The sequence below is a fragment of the Sinocyclocheilus grahami genome, unplaced genomic scaffold (assembly GCF_001515645.1).
Source record: "Sinocyclocheilus grahami isolate Dianchi unplaced genomic scaffold, SAMN03320097.WGS_v1.1 scaffold1317.1, whole genome shotgun sequence".
Taxonomy (NCBI): Eukaryota; Metazoa; Chordata; class Actinopteri; order Cypriniformes; family Cyprinidae; genus Sinocyclocheilus; species Sinocyclocheilus grahami.
This window is the reverse complement of record NW_015506496.1, coordinates 176,846-194,118: the sequence shown is the minus strand read 5'-3', so window position 1 is coordinate 194,118 and position 17,273 is coordinate 176,846.

Genomic DNA, 17,273 nt, shown 5'->3' with positions numbered 1-17,273 from the left:
TGGGTCAAATAATGTCAGCCAGGTATATGGTGGGCAAAACACAAGAATAGTCCTAGGGCTAGAGCAGGTCGACGATCGGCAGACAGAATCAAAAGGGGCAAGACAAAAGGGGTGAATCCAGGGAACCAGGCGAAGATCAGAAACCGAGAAGGCTAAGGCAAATGACAGAGGCCCCGGACGAACAGCTGTGACTTGACTGGACTCATGAAGATCAGTTGTAACTTGACTTGACTCATGACGATCTAATGCATGATGGGAAATGTAGTCCGGGGTGATGTGCAACAGTGTGTAGTGCGAGAGTCAATGAAATGGAAAGTTCATGGACCGGATTCGTGACAAGTACACAGCCTCTGAACTGGGACACAGTCAGTCAATGTGTTTTAATTTGAAGATGTGGCACTGTGCAGCAGATTTCTGAGTGTGAGACCTTCTTTATGCTATGTTTGAGGCTCCCTTTTGGGAAAGGGCTCTAATAGTCTCACTCCAAACTGAACTCAAAAGTTGGCGGTCCTGTGTGAATGTAGCCTTTGTCTCTTACCTGTTTATTCATCCTAGTGATGTGTGTGTGTGTGTGTTTTTTCTTTTTTTTTAAAGACCTTTGTATATCTTTCTCTGACATTTTTGCTAACCTCTAAATGTTTGAGACTCAAGACGCTGCTGCTGTGCCAGAGAAAGTACAGAGACTTGCTACTGCCAATTCATCCACAACATGCTGCTGTGAGCATGTAAGAAATACTGCTTCTGCACAAATAACATATATGAATAACCCCCATAGCATACACCATCACCCCGTAAAACTAGCAATGAGATGCAGCCTTGGTGTGATGCAAGAAGCAAGTCATTTGTAATTTTAAAAAGTGCAGTTTCTGTATAGATTATTTTTTTTGCAGGAAGGAGCACAATTGAGCAGACGCAACTTTCTCAAAAAGTTTAGACATAAAAGGAAGATTTGAGATGGGTCTGTAATTTTCCAGTTCACTAGGATCTAGTTGTGGTTTCTTAATAAGAGGATTAATAACCGCCAGCTTGAATGGATTGTAGCGTGGTAGAAGACTAGTTAGGTACACAGGAGCTAACCCATTAAGGGCCTTATAGGTAAGAAATAATATTTTGTAACTGATACGGAACTTAATAGGTAACCAGTGCAGAGACTGTAAAATTGAATTTGGATACTATATACTATACTACTACATATTGTTTAGATATTATCAATGGCTACTTTTTTGTCTTTATCTGTTTTTTGTTCAATTTTTTTTTTGTTTCTTGAAACATTGATTTAAAGTATCAGTTATTGCATTATTATTTCAGTCAAACCTATAAATCCCCTTTGTTACCACAAACTACATTTAAAAGCTTTAGCAGTGGCATAAAAGTAACCAATGCAGCTACTTAAGCATTTGCTACTCGTTAACGCGTTAACTTCCCCTTTAAATAACATGACGCTCTGCCCTCTATGACGCTGCTCCCGTGCAGTTGGAATGGAAGTAATTGAATTGATTCAGCATTTCGACACCTCCGTAAGGATGCATTTAACTCGACAAAGCGGTCTAATAAAGGATGTATTGATCTCGTGAATTAGTGAATTTTACTATGCAAATATTTTTTAATTGGATGTTAAAGTTTATATGGGAATATTACATGACACGCTGATCCTTTAACAACGCATTGGTGCTTTGAACTTAGCTTTATTGCATGGCAAAAAAAGTGTTACCTTGCCAAAGCACTGACCGAGCCCACTGATCTAACGGCGTTGTTGAGCGCTCCAAATGCAAACTTTGCATGCAACAATCAGGCAGCAATTGACAGCACTCTGATCTAGTGGCATACAGGCATCGCCAGATTGACAGTGCTCTAGCCCAATAATGTTGGGGATCCAGTGGGGGCAGTCATATTTCAGGGTGACTATGCCACTCTTTATCAGTATCACAACCCTGCTGAAAGTGCCAGTACGTGCGCTCATTGGCACCCCTTCAGCTGGTGGCGCCCTAGACGACCGCCTAGCTCGCCTATGCCTAGAAACGGCCCTGCCTGTATGTGATTGACTTCACTGCTCAATGCTACAAAAACACGTAAATACAAACTTTTGACGCTTTCACAATCCTATTATCCTCCTGAGAACCAGAAAAAAAAAGTTTTGTGAATGTTATGTTTTTATGTCATTACATTGGTTGGAGCATAAGAAACAAATGGAGAAAAGGCATTTTTGAAAAAAAAAAAAAAATTGTATTCATATTTTCTTTGTAAATAGACATGAAAAGGCATATATAGGCATGTTTCATGTTTTAGATTTCAGGCTATTTTTAGCCAAACTTTGTACAAAGATGATTCTCAACTATGTTATGAAAGATATAACGGTATGATTTGATATACTACTGTACTTTATGCAATATGTGCGCAAAATGTCCATGAATTGGTATTCCCATTCTATACAATGTATCTTGCATCTAATTAGCATATTAATGTGTTCTTGTGGCAAACCATAATGAAGAAGAAGTGTAATGATGGGAGTAATAACTTGGCATAAGAATATCTCATATTTCATAGGAATATTGATCTATATTTATTTTGTTGTGTTTCCCCAAAATGCCTGATTAACAGCCGTTTGTCGTCTGCAGAAGACATGTATGAAAATGATTCCCCGTTTCATAACAAAAAGTAATTTTACGATTTGAAACCCCAGAACATTTTTCTGAGATGTTTATTTATGACAAACAATTTGAAAATGAGTCGGATTTAACTGATAATTAGGCTACAAAACATTATCATATTTCCCTAAGAGTGCTGATCATTCTGTCAATATCAGTCATATTTAAAGACCAAGGAGAAGGAGTGTTTATGATCAAACCTCCTGAGAAGCCTGAATGTGCTCTGAACAGGACATCCAGACCTAAAACTGTGGCATGTAGAAACTCACTCAAATATGATGTACTCTACAGAGTCTGTGTGCTGACTCTGAATCCAGTCAAATTTCCCATGACCTCCGGGAGCTTCAGATCAGACATGAAGCAGAGGCTGAAACAGGCTGAAACAGTGTTTTGTTGTTTCTTGAAACATTGATTTAAAGTGTCAGTTATTGTATCAGTCAAACAGTCAAACCTATAAATCCCCTTTGTTACCACAAACTACATTTAAAAGCTTTAGCAGTGGCATAAAAGTAACCAATGCAGCTACTTAAGCATTTGCTACTCGTTAACGCGTTAACTTCCCCTTTAAATAACATGACACTCTGCCCTCTATGACGCTGCTCCCATTAAGCGCTGTTGGAAGTGAATTAATTGATTCAGCATTTCGACTCCTCCGTAAGAATGCATTTAACTCGACAAAGCGGTCTAATAAAGGATGTATTGATCTCGTGAATTAGTGAATTTTACTATGCAAATATTTTTTAATTGGATGTTAAAGTTTATATGGGAATATTACATGACACGCTGATCCTTTAACAACGCATTGGTGCTTTGAACTTAGCTTTATTGCATGGCAAAAAAAGTGTTACCTTGCCAAAGCACTGACCGAGCCCACTGATCTAACGGCGTTGTTGAGCGCTCCAAATGCAAACTTTGCATGCAACAATCAGGCAGCAATTGACAGCACTCTGATCTAGTGGCATACAGGCATCGCCAGATTGACAGTACTCTAGCCCAATAATGTTAGGGGATCCAGTGGGGGCAGTCATATTTCAGGGTGACCGTGCCACTCTTTATCACAACCCTGCTAAAAGTGCCAGTACGTGTGCTCATTGGCGCCCCTTCAGCTGGTGGCGCCCTAGGCGACCGCCTAACTCACCTATGCCTAGAAACGGTCCTGGCTGGACATACTGTTTTTTTCACGCAATTCTAAAAACTTCCAGGTAAGTTTTTCTCCATTTGCGCTCAAGACTACAAGTTTTTTTCTTGAGAGAATGGTTATTACTGTTGTATCATGACGCAGTATGTTTTTCTCTAAAGTTTTTCAATCTGATGGGGGCAACAGCTTCTAATGTATTAGAGAAGATAGTGCCCATGTTGCTAGTCATTTCATCTAGTTCATGTGTACCTATGGGAACACAGAGCAGTTGAGCTAAATCAGGCAGGTTATTTGTGAATCTGTCTTTGGTGGCTGGAACAATAGTTCTGCCCAGACGACAACGCGGAGCCATATAGTTAATATCAGTAATATGCAGCATGCACGATACAAGGAAATGGTCAGTAACATCATCACTTTGAGGTACGATGTCTATATCAGTAAGATCAATTCCATGTGATATAATTAAATCTAGAGTATGATTAATCCTTTAGGCGCCAGGGTTTTTTGGAAAAAATGCTGGATTTTGAAATCAAAATTTCAAAAGCCTGTGGCTTGAAAGGGCTTAAAGATAGAGATCTACTGTAAATTAGAAAAATTTGGGGCATGACTGAAAGTTTAAGTGGGGTGTAAACATACTCATATAATTTGAATATTGTGATGTCATCGGGGCGGCCATCTTGAATTTCATAATATTCAGGAAATAGTAGATATTGAATTGATGTTTGAACTTATTTGCATGTTTTTTTTTTGTCTTTTTATCCTCATTCCAAATGATCAGAAAAGAGGAAACCAACAATAAAATAGGAGAAATTACTAAATTATTACTATATTACAATCCTATATAGTAGTAAAACACATGTGAACAGTATGTGTATTTTTTGTCTTTTTATCCTCATTCCAAATGATCAGGAAAAGAGGAAATCAAGAGTAAAACTATTAGTAACTATAGTAAATTATTATTATATTACTGTGCCATAGTAAAATGCATGTGCCTATTTTTTGATCAGTTGACAAGCTATCTGCCCAATCAGGTATCTAGGTGACAATGTTTATAGTTCTTGAGAGTATGGTACCTCTCATTGCATGGCACAGCGCACATACCTACCCCACACTGACTGCACCTGTACTTTTTTGGTCAAATCTTTCTCTCCTAGATAAACAACATGCTCATCAAAGCATTTGATCCAGTCCTGATTCACTTCTTAATTTCTCAAAAAACCCCAGCCACCATTGTCATCACTATTTCCAGCCCTATTTCGATCCAGATCACCCTTGCTGCCTCTACCACGCAGGCACGGCACCATAATTTTTTCTCTACCGGTGCTAAGGGGGGGGGCTAGACCAATATGTGGGGGTGCTAAGAAAATAAATGATATTGATGACGTCAGACTTACTTCATAAAGAAATTGTCATTTTAAAAAAAATAAAAGCAGCTATGGTACACACCATATTCAACAGAAGTGTAGTTTTAATTTATATTTTGCCAACGAATAGGCAAATTCATCAAAATAGATATAATCTTAATACAAGTGACCATAAGACAACGACAAAAACTTTTTACATACAAAGGAAAGACTTCAGAACTGGACAGCACCCATGCGTTTAGCATTAGCAACACAATACATTTGTATGCATAATCAGAACTGTGCATACTTTACACTTAAATAAAACATTAAAACAAACACCACATCACAATCTTAGTGATTATTATGTAATGGATTAAATGTAGCCTAATGCAGGAAACTGTGCTCATGCGGTTCACTGACGCGGAGGTTACTGTGTGAGATGTGCAAACAGCACAGGACAGCACCCATGTGCTCAGCATTTACAACACAATACATATTTATATGCATAATCAGAACTGTGCATACTTAAAACTTAAATAAAACATTAAAACAAACACCACATCACAACCTTAGTGACTATGTAATGGATTGCATATAGCCTACAGAAGGACGATATGTCTGTTGCTGTGGTTTAGCGCTAATGAGTCTATGATCTTCTGAACATCCAGGGTCTTGGTTCTTTCTGCGTGTATGGACAGGCAAGCAAGGTTGCTGAGTCGAGGGTTTGCCATTCTGTTTCTCATGTATTTCTTTACACGACGCATGCAGGAAAAACTGCGCTCACATGACGCGGAGGTTACTGGCAGTGTGACTGCTAACTGTTTCCCCCTTTTCTTTTTTTCTTTCCAAAAGCCGGCGCATTTGGTGCAACTCAGCCAGCAGATTGTCCTCTCTGATTCCATAGTGCTGTGCCATGGGCACAAGGCTCTCCTTTCGAAGGAATGTGGCATGCTTGCGATTGAGGGCTGACGTTCCAATGAGAACTGCACCTGCTTCTGAAGAAAACCATCAGGTCATTTCATTCACGAGTCGGTCAATGACAGGGTAGAATGAGGATGTTCGGAGTTCATCCGAAGAGGACATGGATGGATGATGTTCGGTTGGAGCTTCAATTATAAAGTCCTGTAGATGGTGAGGCTTTTGAGATTGCCTCTTCTCTTGTAGGGGTGGTGGTGGTATGATGATGCCGACATTTGCGCAAAGGGCCTCTGCCTTGCTCCACATGTCCTCCGTGCGCTTTTCTTTTATGCTGGTGATGACTGAGTGTGCGAGGTCAGCGGCAGTCTCGAGCAAAAGATTAGGGGACTGTAGAGTGTCAGACATAAACTTTGCAGAGCGGAACATATCCTCAAAAAGGATAAGGTGGAGGATGAATTCAGCATCAATGAGTGAGAGTAGTAACCGCGCGTCAGTCGATCTGCGTGAATTTGGCTGCTATTTAATGTCCTTTAAGGTTGCAATGATGACTGGCAGGGTTTTTTTTGCAGTGCCCACAGCGAGTGGTACTGGCAGGACCATCTCGTATCACACAGTTTCTTAAGTTCAATGGGCTGCAGTGAAGGACCAAATTCCCTTTGCTTCTTAGTGAAATGAGAAAAACTTGTAAATGTCTTGCACAATAACAAAAAAATCACCCGCTGCCTTCACGTTTTTGACACAGTCCACTAAAACAAGATTGGGGCGGTGTCCGTGGCAATGAATGTAGTTTGCCTCTTCACGGCAGCGCCATCATAACACTGAGCAATACAGGCAGTGTGATCAATGTTACATTTACTAAGAGTCTCTTTGACAGTAGCAAAAAGTGACTCAGCATCTAACCCGTCAGCTGGAGTAAAATGAAGAAATTCTTCCACAGATTCATAATTTTTTACGTAGCGCACCACTACAGACACTTGTTCCGTTTTGCTGAGGTTCCTACTCTCATCCACCATCAATGCAAATAGTCCAGCATCTTGTACTTCAGCACTTATTTGATCCCGAATCATGTTTGCCATAATGGCCAGTATTTTGTTCTGCAGGTCATGATGTGTGTATTTAACATTTCTAGGATTATCTGATATTTTCTGTGCAAATGTTTTGTTGAATTTGGCTATGACCTGTAAAAGTTCAAGAAAATGTCCTTGGTTGACAGTCATATCATTTTCTGTGTCTCCTCTCTGTGAAAGTCCCTGGTATGCTGTATAACGTATTGACGCTACAACTGCTCTCATATACTCTCTGTTCTCTTTTTCTCATGCCCATCACTCAGAGAAAGTCTGGCTCAACAATATGCAATGCTCTGAGTAGTCCACTCATTCCACGCTGCCATTGCATATTTATGCTCCAGACTAGCACTGTGTGTCTTGAACGAAGCTGTCGCCTTTTTCCAGTTCTGGTAGCCGTCCTGGGTAAATGCTGTCTTCTCTCCATGGTTTCCTGGACGTTGAAAGTGGCGGCATGCGAAACAGAAAGCACAGTCCTTTAAAATAGAATATTCCAGCCAGTTGTAATCCTCATACCATCTATGATAAAAGTAGCGACCTTGCAGTCCAACTTTTGTGGCTGGATAACGTCGAAGAAGAGGGCGTCTTGGTTCTTCCACTGGTGACTGGCTCAAATCAGTCGGCGTGATAACTACTATGCTAGTGCTAGTTGCGGCCGCAACTGTGGAGCAGCTAGCAGCAGCAACAAACTGCTTCTCTCCCTCAAGTCTTGACTCGGGAGTTTCTCTCTCAAAACTTTCTCTCTTTGACTCCTCTTTATTTTCTCCTTCTTTGGCCCCCTCAGAGACATGGACCGTTTTTTGATAAAGAAAACAAGAGTGCAGGTAGGAAACCATCTCATCTGCCTGGGGTGGCTAAACCAGGGCTATTCAAAATTATGGCACCCTAGGCCCCCCCTAGCCCAGGTGTAGCGCCGTCACTGCTACCACGTCTCCCGGCTCTCCCCCGCAAGTCAGTGCCACGTCTACCGCGGTCACTCCCACCTCTTTGGGGCAGCTAGTGCTACTTCCAGCCCTATTTCTCCTACCTCTGCTGCCTCTACCTCTAGCAACAGCTCTCCTATGGACACTACGTCCACGTTCACCCCTGCCACCCCCATCCCCATTGGGCAAAGTGTCGAAATGATCGCTTGTTTGTGCTTCATGAACACTCGCGCCTTCCACCATTGCTCTGCAAAGATGTACCGGGAGAAGCGCGATCATTAGACAACCGATCGTCATTTCCAAAAGGCAAATATTCCCCTTCAGAGTCAGAATCGGCGAATAACATTTGCAACACATCCTCACCGTACAACTTTTTATTAGCCGTTTGGCGATTTTCTCACACAAATCTCACAATTTACTCACACGCTCTGAACTGAACTGCTTCCGCATCAATGACACGATAGCTCACTTGCTCTGCTCTTTACTCAAACACTTTGAATAGGAACATGACGTCATTTTGGTCTAGAATCGAAGTACTACATGTCTGCCATCTAGTGGTAGGGAATACAAATGAGATATTACACCATATTAGGATCTACAGCCTATTTTATTAAGTACGATGTCTTGTCGCAATTTTGCGACTTTGGCGCTTAGAGGTTTAAAACTCCAAAAGTGTTTATTAGGTCAGTAAACGCAAGTCCTAATGCATCATTTGTATTATCAATGTGAATGTTAAAATCTCTGACAATTAGCGCTTTATCAACAGTAACCAATAGGTCTGAGAGGAAATCTGCAAATTATTTTAGGAAATCTGTATACGGCCCTGGTGGTCTATACACAGTAGCCAGAGCAAGAGATACGATAGATTTATTTTGCATATCTGACAGTGTAACATTAAGCATAAGTATTTCGAATGAGTTAAACCTGTATCCTGTCTTCTGAGTAACATTAAGAATATCACTATATATTGTTGCAACACCGCCGCCACGACCAGTCTGACGGCACTCATGCTTATAACAGTAGCTTGGTGGAGTAGACTCATTTAGACCAATATAATCATTTGGTTTTAGCCAGGTTTCATTCAAGCAGAGTACATCAAAACTATTATATGTGATAATTTAATTTGCAATAACTGCTTTGGGTGAGAGTGATCTAATGTTTAGGAGCCCAAACTTTAAAAATTGTTTTTGTTCATTTATTTAAAATTTTTCTGGTTTAACTTTAGCGTTCCTGTAAAATTTGCCTAAAACGCCTAAAAAAGGCATACCCAAAGTAAATTGCATGCTGTTCTTGAACAATCTGGAATACATACTGTACATGGTTTTGGTCTCTTTTGAAAGGTGACACTCTGAGGTGTGTTCAGAATTACTGTAAGTCTTATTGGTATTGAGCAACAGAACTTTGAACACACTGAAAAATTAAATAAAAATTTTTTTTGTAAACAGATGCCTGCAGATGACTATAGCTGGGAGCTATTAGCTGGAAAATACATTTGGATCACAGAATAAAGTCTTACCATGCAAAATGTATCAAATTTGATAACAATACCTTAGAAAATGAGTGTTTTCCACGTTTATCTAAATTTATGTCTAGGCGCTTCCCAGAAAAAGCCACTTGGAGACTCCAAATGACCCTTTGTAATGTTATTTATGTATACTGTAAATTTTTAATATCTTGTTGCTTGCACTGCCATGGAACAGAGTCTTGTACACAAGAATTTCACCATCGTTGCACTTGTGTGACAATAAAGAGATTTGATTTGATTTGATTTGACACACACACACACAACAGAAGTTAGCATGAACACCACAGTAAAATTTATAATATACATAATTATATGTAAAATATATATATAAATATAATTATACCCTTTGTAATCAACGACACATACAATGCTGCAATTCTTGAATGCTTTAATGTACAGTCATAATTTTGGGCTCTAATGAAAGCTTACACTTAGACCTATTCAATTTCTTATCCAGATTCACTGTCAATAATTCCTGACACATAGTAACTGAAGCATAAACACATTATGTAGTGGTTTTTACGATTTTTTTTCAGAGGTGCTGTCATCAAGGCCCTAAGTATATGACTTTTGCTGACTAGCTCCCAGACTTCACTCGATTCAATGTCAGATGATTGTCTGTGATATAAAAAAAAGCAACACACACAACATAAGTCAGCAGGAACACCTCAAATCACAAACACATATAACATGCACACACACACACACATGACAGAAGTTAGCAAGAACACCTCAAACACAAACACATAAAACACACACACACACACACACACACACACACAGAGAAGAGGTGTGCACTAACTGACTAACTGGTGCCACAACAACAACCTCTCTCTGAACATCAAGAAGACCAAGGAGCTGGTGGTGGATTTCAGGAGAAGGACCAGTGAGCACTCCCCATCACCATCGATGGGACACCAGTGGAGCGAGTCAGCAGCTTCAAGTTTCTCGGCGTTCACATCACCGAGGACCTCACCTGGACTACTCACACACAGTCAGTAGTGAGGAAGGCCCACCAGCATCTCTTCTTCCTCAGACACACACACACACACACGACAGAAGTTAGCAAGAACACCACAAACACATACCTCAATATATACAGTAAAATGTATAATATACATAATTATATGTAAAATATATATAAATATAATTATATAATATAATAAAACACTTACTTTTTGAGTGTGACCTGTCCTCCATCCAAAACCCATCTCCTCTCATCTGCTTCAATGGATGAAATATCGCTCGCTCCATCAAAAAACACTTTTATTGTCCGGCCAATTTTATTAAATACATTGTTTAACAACTTCTTAGAACAAAATGTTTGTTTTTCTATCATCTACTTCAATGGATGAAATATCGCTCGCTCCGTCAAAACACACTTTTATTGTCCGGCCAATTTTATTGTTATACATTGTTTAACAACTTCTTAGAACAAAATGTTTGTTTTTCGCGTTTTCTTTGATAGCTTTGTACCTATAACCACCTTTTCCCCATTATCTCTCATACAGCGCTCATGACGCACGGACGCACCAGTCTCCATTATCCTGTGCGCACGGACTTCTGCCAAAAATCCTCAGACAGTTCTACAGTTGCACTGTGGAGAGCATCCTGACTGGCTGCATCACTGCATGGTACGGGAACTGCACCGCTCTCAACCGGAAAGCCCTGCAGAGAATAGTTCAGACAGCCCGGCACATCGTCGGAGGTAAACGTCCCTCCTTTCAGGATATCTACACCCAGAGATGTGTGAGGAAAGCACGAAGATCATCAGAGACTCCTGCCACCTGAGCCACGAACTCTTCTCACTGCTACCATCAGGCAGACGATACCGCAGCATCAGTCATTTGCAAACTCTGATGCAATTGGATCGGTCTACTGTCCATCAAAGAGAGGCTTGCCTCCTCCTTCATCCTGAATGCTAGTTGGCTATCGCTGCCTGTAAACACCTCAAAGATTCAGCTATTGGCTCAAATAAGGTGTCAACCAAAAGGGCAGAGGTCAGCGGCCATTTTGACTTCAATGGTCCGGTTTTGTTTACATGCAAAAACAAGCTATACTTCAGAATGCGCCGAGGATTTGAGCGCTCCGTCGGCTAATACGAAATGATACTACCACATTCTGTGGATGTTTATCAACATATAAATGTGTTATGGACTAAATATTTCACTGAATTGGATAGTCTGGACCCTTTACATTCCAACAAAAAGGGTGTAGTTACACTGTAATGAACTAGTGGACTAACAAGAGGCTTCATAGGTGAGTTCCTTCAGTTTTGTTAATGTTTATTTGGTTGTTGTTGGTCTGACAAAGACACTGATTGTACCTACTGTGTTGATTGTATCTTAAAATATGACACGTTTACCTTTTTTTTGTATGTGTGTGTTTCACGAGGTTAACCCTCAAAGTATGCAGTGTACTGCAGGCGGCACACTGGATGGCTAACAGGTTAATCTAGTTTTTTTTCTAGATCCTGCATTAAATTTATATTTTGACCTCACTATTCGGGGAACAGACACAGTCTTTATAGATTGTACAGTGCAAGTACTTCTATCATTTAAGCGGGTAGAACAAAATCATCAGGGCAGTTATTTGAGATTTTACTTACTAGTCATATGGTGCGTAGCGTCCTGGAGATGTTGTCCGACAGGAGTTTCGCTCCGACTCTGCTGGGGTGCAGGTCATCAGCGCGAAAAAGCCTAGAACGCTCCCAGAAAAGATTCCAATTATTAACAAAGAGCAGTTTCTGTTCTTTACACCATGACAATAACCATTCATTTAAAGCTAAAAGTCTACTGAACCTTTCGTGTCCTCGTCAATGATCGTCGTCGCGGGCGATGTGCTGCGCACCGTCTCGATCAGGCTCCTGAAGTCCCTCTTCAGTGTCTCCGTCTGCCGCAGCTTGGTGTCGTTAACCCCCGCGTGACGCATGACCTCTCCGGTGCTCTCGTCGCCCTTCAGGATCGCGGGTATCTGCGCAGAAACATCGAGAACACAAGCACCAGGGAAACAGTGAGTGTACACTTTACCTTCAGCTAACGTAGCACGGACGTGCCGGACAATGGAGTCTCCGACGATCACAGCATCGCGTTCCATCTCGCAGAGGGGAGCGAAGCGGTTCTGGGTGGAGATCTCGAAGACCGGAGTCGGCGGAGGGGGAGAGGTCGTCACCCGGGGCCTGGCTTGCGTCTTTCTCTCAGCTGGGTCTGCCTCTCCACCAGGTCGCGGATCTGCTTCTCCACGGCCTCCAGCTCGAGCTGCATTTGGTGCCTTCGTGCATTCGTGTCCTCACCTGCACTCAAAGGTCGACACACAAAGTATTAAAGCAAGTAACAGTGAGTAAAACAATGGTAATGTGTGTGAATAGAGTATTAGCAATGTAAGTGAGATTAGCGGCAACCACGCTGGCGATGCTAATGGGCTATATGCTAATAGCGGACTCGGGAAATCAAAATAGAACTAGTGATAACAAGGTGCTCTGATTGTTTTTGTTGTAGAATACGATAGGGGATATATTCACAGGTTATAGAAACAAAAATTATGGTGTATAAATTGATTTTAAGATAAAAAATAGACAATAAAGAATGAACTTGATGGAGCTCAAACTCAAAACACACGACAGCAACAAACAGGAATCACAACCAGAGGGTTAATAAGTCTTTCACTTGTATTTTTATTTTATTTATATTTTTTGTAGTGCTGTCATGCAAGATATGTCCACAAATGCTTTAAGCAAACTTGATGATCCACTGTCACACTTCATGGACTATTGTGTTTGTTTTCATTTGATCCCTCGTGTTCCATTGACCTAGTTTCTGTCTCCCCTTGATTGTGTCATGATGTTCAGGTGTGTCTCGTCAACTGTGTTGTGCAAGTTACTTCCAAACTGTAATACATTATAGATTACCTGTTACTGTTATTTAAAAGTAATTCCTTACCTTACAATATTACTGTCTCAGAATTGTAATGCATTACATGACTCTTAGAACTTAAGGTAACACTTTATTTTAGGGTCTCTTAACTAGTTGCTTATTAGCATGCATATTACTAGAATATTAACCGTTTATTAGTAGTAATTAAGCACATATTAATGCCTTATTCTACATGACCTTATTCTACATCCCTAATCCTACCCAATACCTAAACTTAACAACTACCTTATTAACTTTTAATAAGCAGCAAATTAGGAATTTATTGAGGGAAAATTTGTAGTTAATAGTTAATAAGTATTCCCTATTCTAAAGTGTTAGCATACTTAACATTCTAAAATGACGAAATGTACTGCAGAGCATTTTACATCCAGTAGAGATTAGTGTAGTATAATACATATAGTGTAGCATAATGACTGTGGGCTATCCAGGCTACTAACCATATATCTTATAATTGGCCAAGTGAAGGCTCAAGACAATGCAAGAAAGGATGACAGCCAGAATCACAAACGATCCAAGTCTGTTAAAAGTATGGTAGAGGTAAAGTGATTATCTGGCAATATCTGTGAATAGCTTGGGTCTATTCATATTAGACACAACAGGACTACATGTAAACTCTAATGCCATGACAAGATGCGCATATGTCCATCTCTCGCATGAACAGTCTTCTGCCATCTTCACCCATTAGCCGCTTTTCCACTGGCCAGTGCGAGCCGGGGCTTACTGCAAGCCGGGCGGGGCTAATAGCCTCGGACCTCGAGCACAGAGGCCGAAATCATGCCGCGTTTCCACTGTCGGGCCAGTAGCCTCGCGGCAGTCCTGTAAAACCCGCCCTAAACACGCCTTCACTTCCAAGTTCCACCTGCGATGAATGAGATGAATGAAATAAATCGCTAAACAAATATATGAGAAGCTGTCGTTTAATCTTTATTTACAAACTTGGACACCACACGTGGCTATTGACTGACCACGAACAGAAAATAGAACTTACTTGTGGCATTTTTAATTCATTAATGTCTCGCGGTCTTGCTGTTTTTTTTTCTTTGAACTATTACATTTTGGGCTAAAAGTGTGTTGTAACGCATGCGTTACTGAACATGTACCGAGTAAAATATTACTGAAAATAGATTAGTAATGCCTTACACTACTGCGTTACAGCAAAAAGTAATCAGTTACTGTAATGCATTACTTTTGTAACGCGTTACTCCCAACACTGCTCGTCAATTATCATTCCCATATAAGTTGTATTCAGTTCAGTGTTTCTTTTTCCAGTCTCGTCAATGTTAGCTGTGTGTGTGAACCCTGTCAACCTGGTATGGATTCTCCTTCTGTGGATTATTAAAGACTGTTTATCATTCTTCTCTTCGTATTTGTGCTTCTCTCACACACCACACCGTGACATCCAGAAACATGATTTCTGGAGTATTTTGTATGCATGTCCTGTTGTGTCATATTTTCGAACCTTAAGATTGCAGCCCTGTCTTAATATTTTTCATAAGCCTTTCCATTCCATTTTCTCTTCTTTTAGGACAGTTCTGGAGAAAATGGGGCTGCTGGGAAACTTAAAAAAAATGAAATGAATTAAGTTATTCTGTACATTAATTTTGTAATTTAAGTTATTTGTAAATGAAGCAAAGTCATTTCTGTGCATTCTTTTATTTCTGTATTATAAGTCGAAACTTGTAAATAAAAGACAATAAGTAGTTCTGGAAATTGTTTGTTTTTGCAATGCAAGTTTGTAAATGACAATAATTTGTAAATTACAGAAATTATTCTATAAATTTTTTGGGCATCTAAATTAACATTTGTAAATTCAAATAAATTGTTCTCTACTGAAAGTACTTTTTACAACTAATTACAAAATAACTTAAATTCAACATCAGAAAAACAACATAAAACTTTACTTAACAAAACATAAAACAGATTGAAAGACAAACATTTTTATGTACACTTTCATTCTGGTGGTGTGGGAGTACTGCCACAATAGAGACCCAGGAGCGGCCTCTGCCAGTGGGACATCATCTGGGATGGTCTGCAGAATGTTTGAGTGCATATTTCCACTGTCTAGCACTGGGACATTTAGGTTTATCCTGCAGTACAGGGGTCTGGTCTGATTTAGGGAAAGAAGGAAATTACTAATTGTGAGGTATAAAGTAATTGGTGGAAGAAATATTGAGTTACTTTGAAGTAACATGAAGTACTTTTAGTAACTACTAATAGTGCATTGAGGAAAATCTGCATGCATTTAAAACCTTAAGTAAAAGTATTATCTTGTAATGTACATAAGGTATGAAGAGTAAAAATAAAGGTATGATATGATGGTCTGGCATTAATATTACTGCTGCACTACTGTGTATGTTGCATTTTACTTCTGAATATGTTCAATGTTGTTACATTTAAAATACCTTATATAAAATACATTATATACTGTTGGGCAGTTTAATGTACAACAGTGCATCATATTGTAAAAGACCATGTTTTTGCAGTGTTGCTCTCCTGTGAGGGAAAAAAAACTCAGTACTTCACATTTGTATGTGAATACTTAAGGAATGCATTCCGTTACACTCCACCACTTTGTTATTTTGCAAATGAAATGAACAAAATTTATTGCTAGAATATTAACAAATAGTTGCTAACTACAGCTGCTTCTGAAGGAATCGGATCGGTCTAGCCTACAGGACTGTTCTTGTTGCCTAGCAACCGTGACAGCTGCCGTTGACGAGTGGCAGTAACGTTTGTAAGTGAACTTTTTAAATTCAACTGCATAAAACTAATCAGTTTAAATATGTTCACCATGGTCCATTTATGTACATAATAATGAATAATAGATTAAACTACATAAAATCGCATTTTGGTAAGATATCAACATTTAACCGCTTTATATTTAGTTTTTTTTTACAAAATTACAATATCCTTAGTTGAAACCCAATATTTACATTTAAAGTGAAATTCTGTCATTGAAAGTCAACAATTCAGGCTCCATAGTTATTTTCAATTACATTAACAAATAAAATCTCCATCTCCATCCAACACTGCGGCGATCGGGAACACCTGGTGGCGCAATCAGGAAATCCTGCGGAGGCTAGACTCCTCCGTAGGCTGTAGCCTACGAATTGGGACACAGCTATTGTGTGTATAATGGCATCCAAAGAGTACACTTTTTGTCTCATCTGACCAGACTATATTCTCCCAGTATTTCACAGGCTTGTCTACATGTTGTGCAGCAAATTTTAAACGAGCTTCAACGTGCTTTTTCTTCAGAAATACAGCCTTGCGTGGTGAGTGTGCATACAGGCCATGGCATTTGAGTGCATTACTTACTTATTGTACTTATTATTTTCTTTGAAACAATTGTACATACTAATTCCAGGTCTTTCTGACGCTCTCCACAAGTGATCCTTGGCTCTTGGACAACTCTTCTGATAATTCTTTTCACTCCACTGTCAGAAATATTGTGAGGAGCACATGGTCGTGGCCGGTTTATGGTGAAATGATGTTCTTTCTACTTCCGGATTATGGCCCCAACAGTCCTAACTGGAACATTTGGCAGCATAGTTTATTTGTATAGTGCTTTTCACGATACAAATTGTTACAAAGCAACTTTACAGAAAATTAAGTTTCTACAATATATTTAGTAGTAGCTTATCAGTGGTAACTGTCAGTGAATGTACATATGGCAGAAATGTACGGAAAAATCAATTAAAGACGTAATCAAACAGATCATGAACACTATTAACAGCAATTGTTATATGATGCAATCAAACTTATAATAAAATTTGATAGTT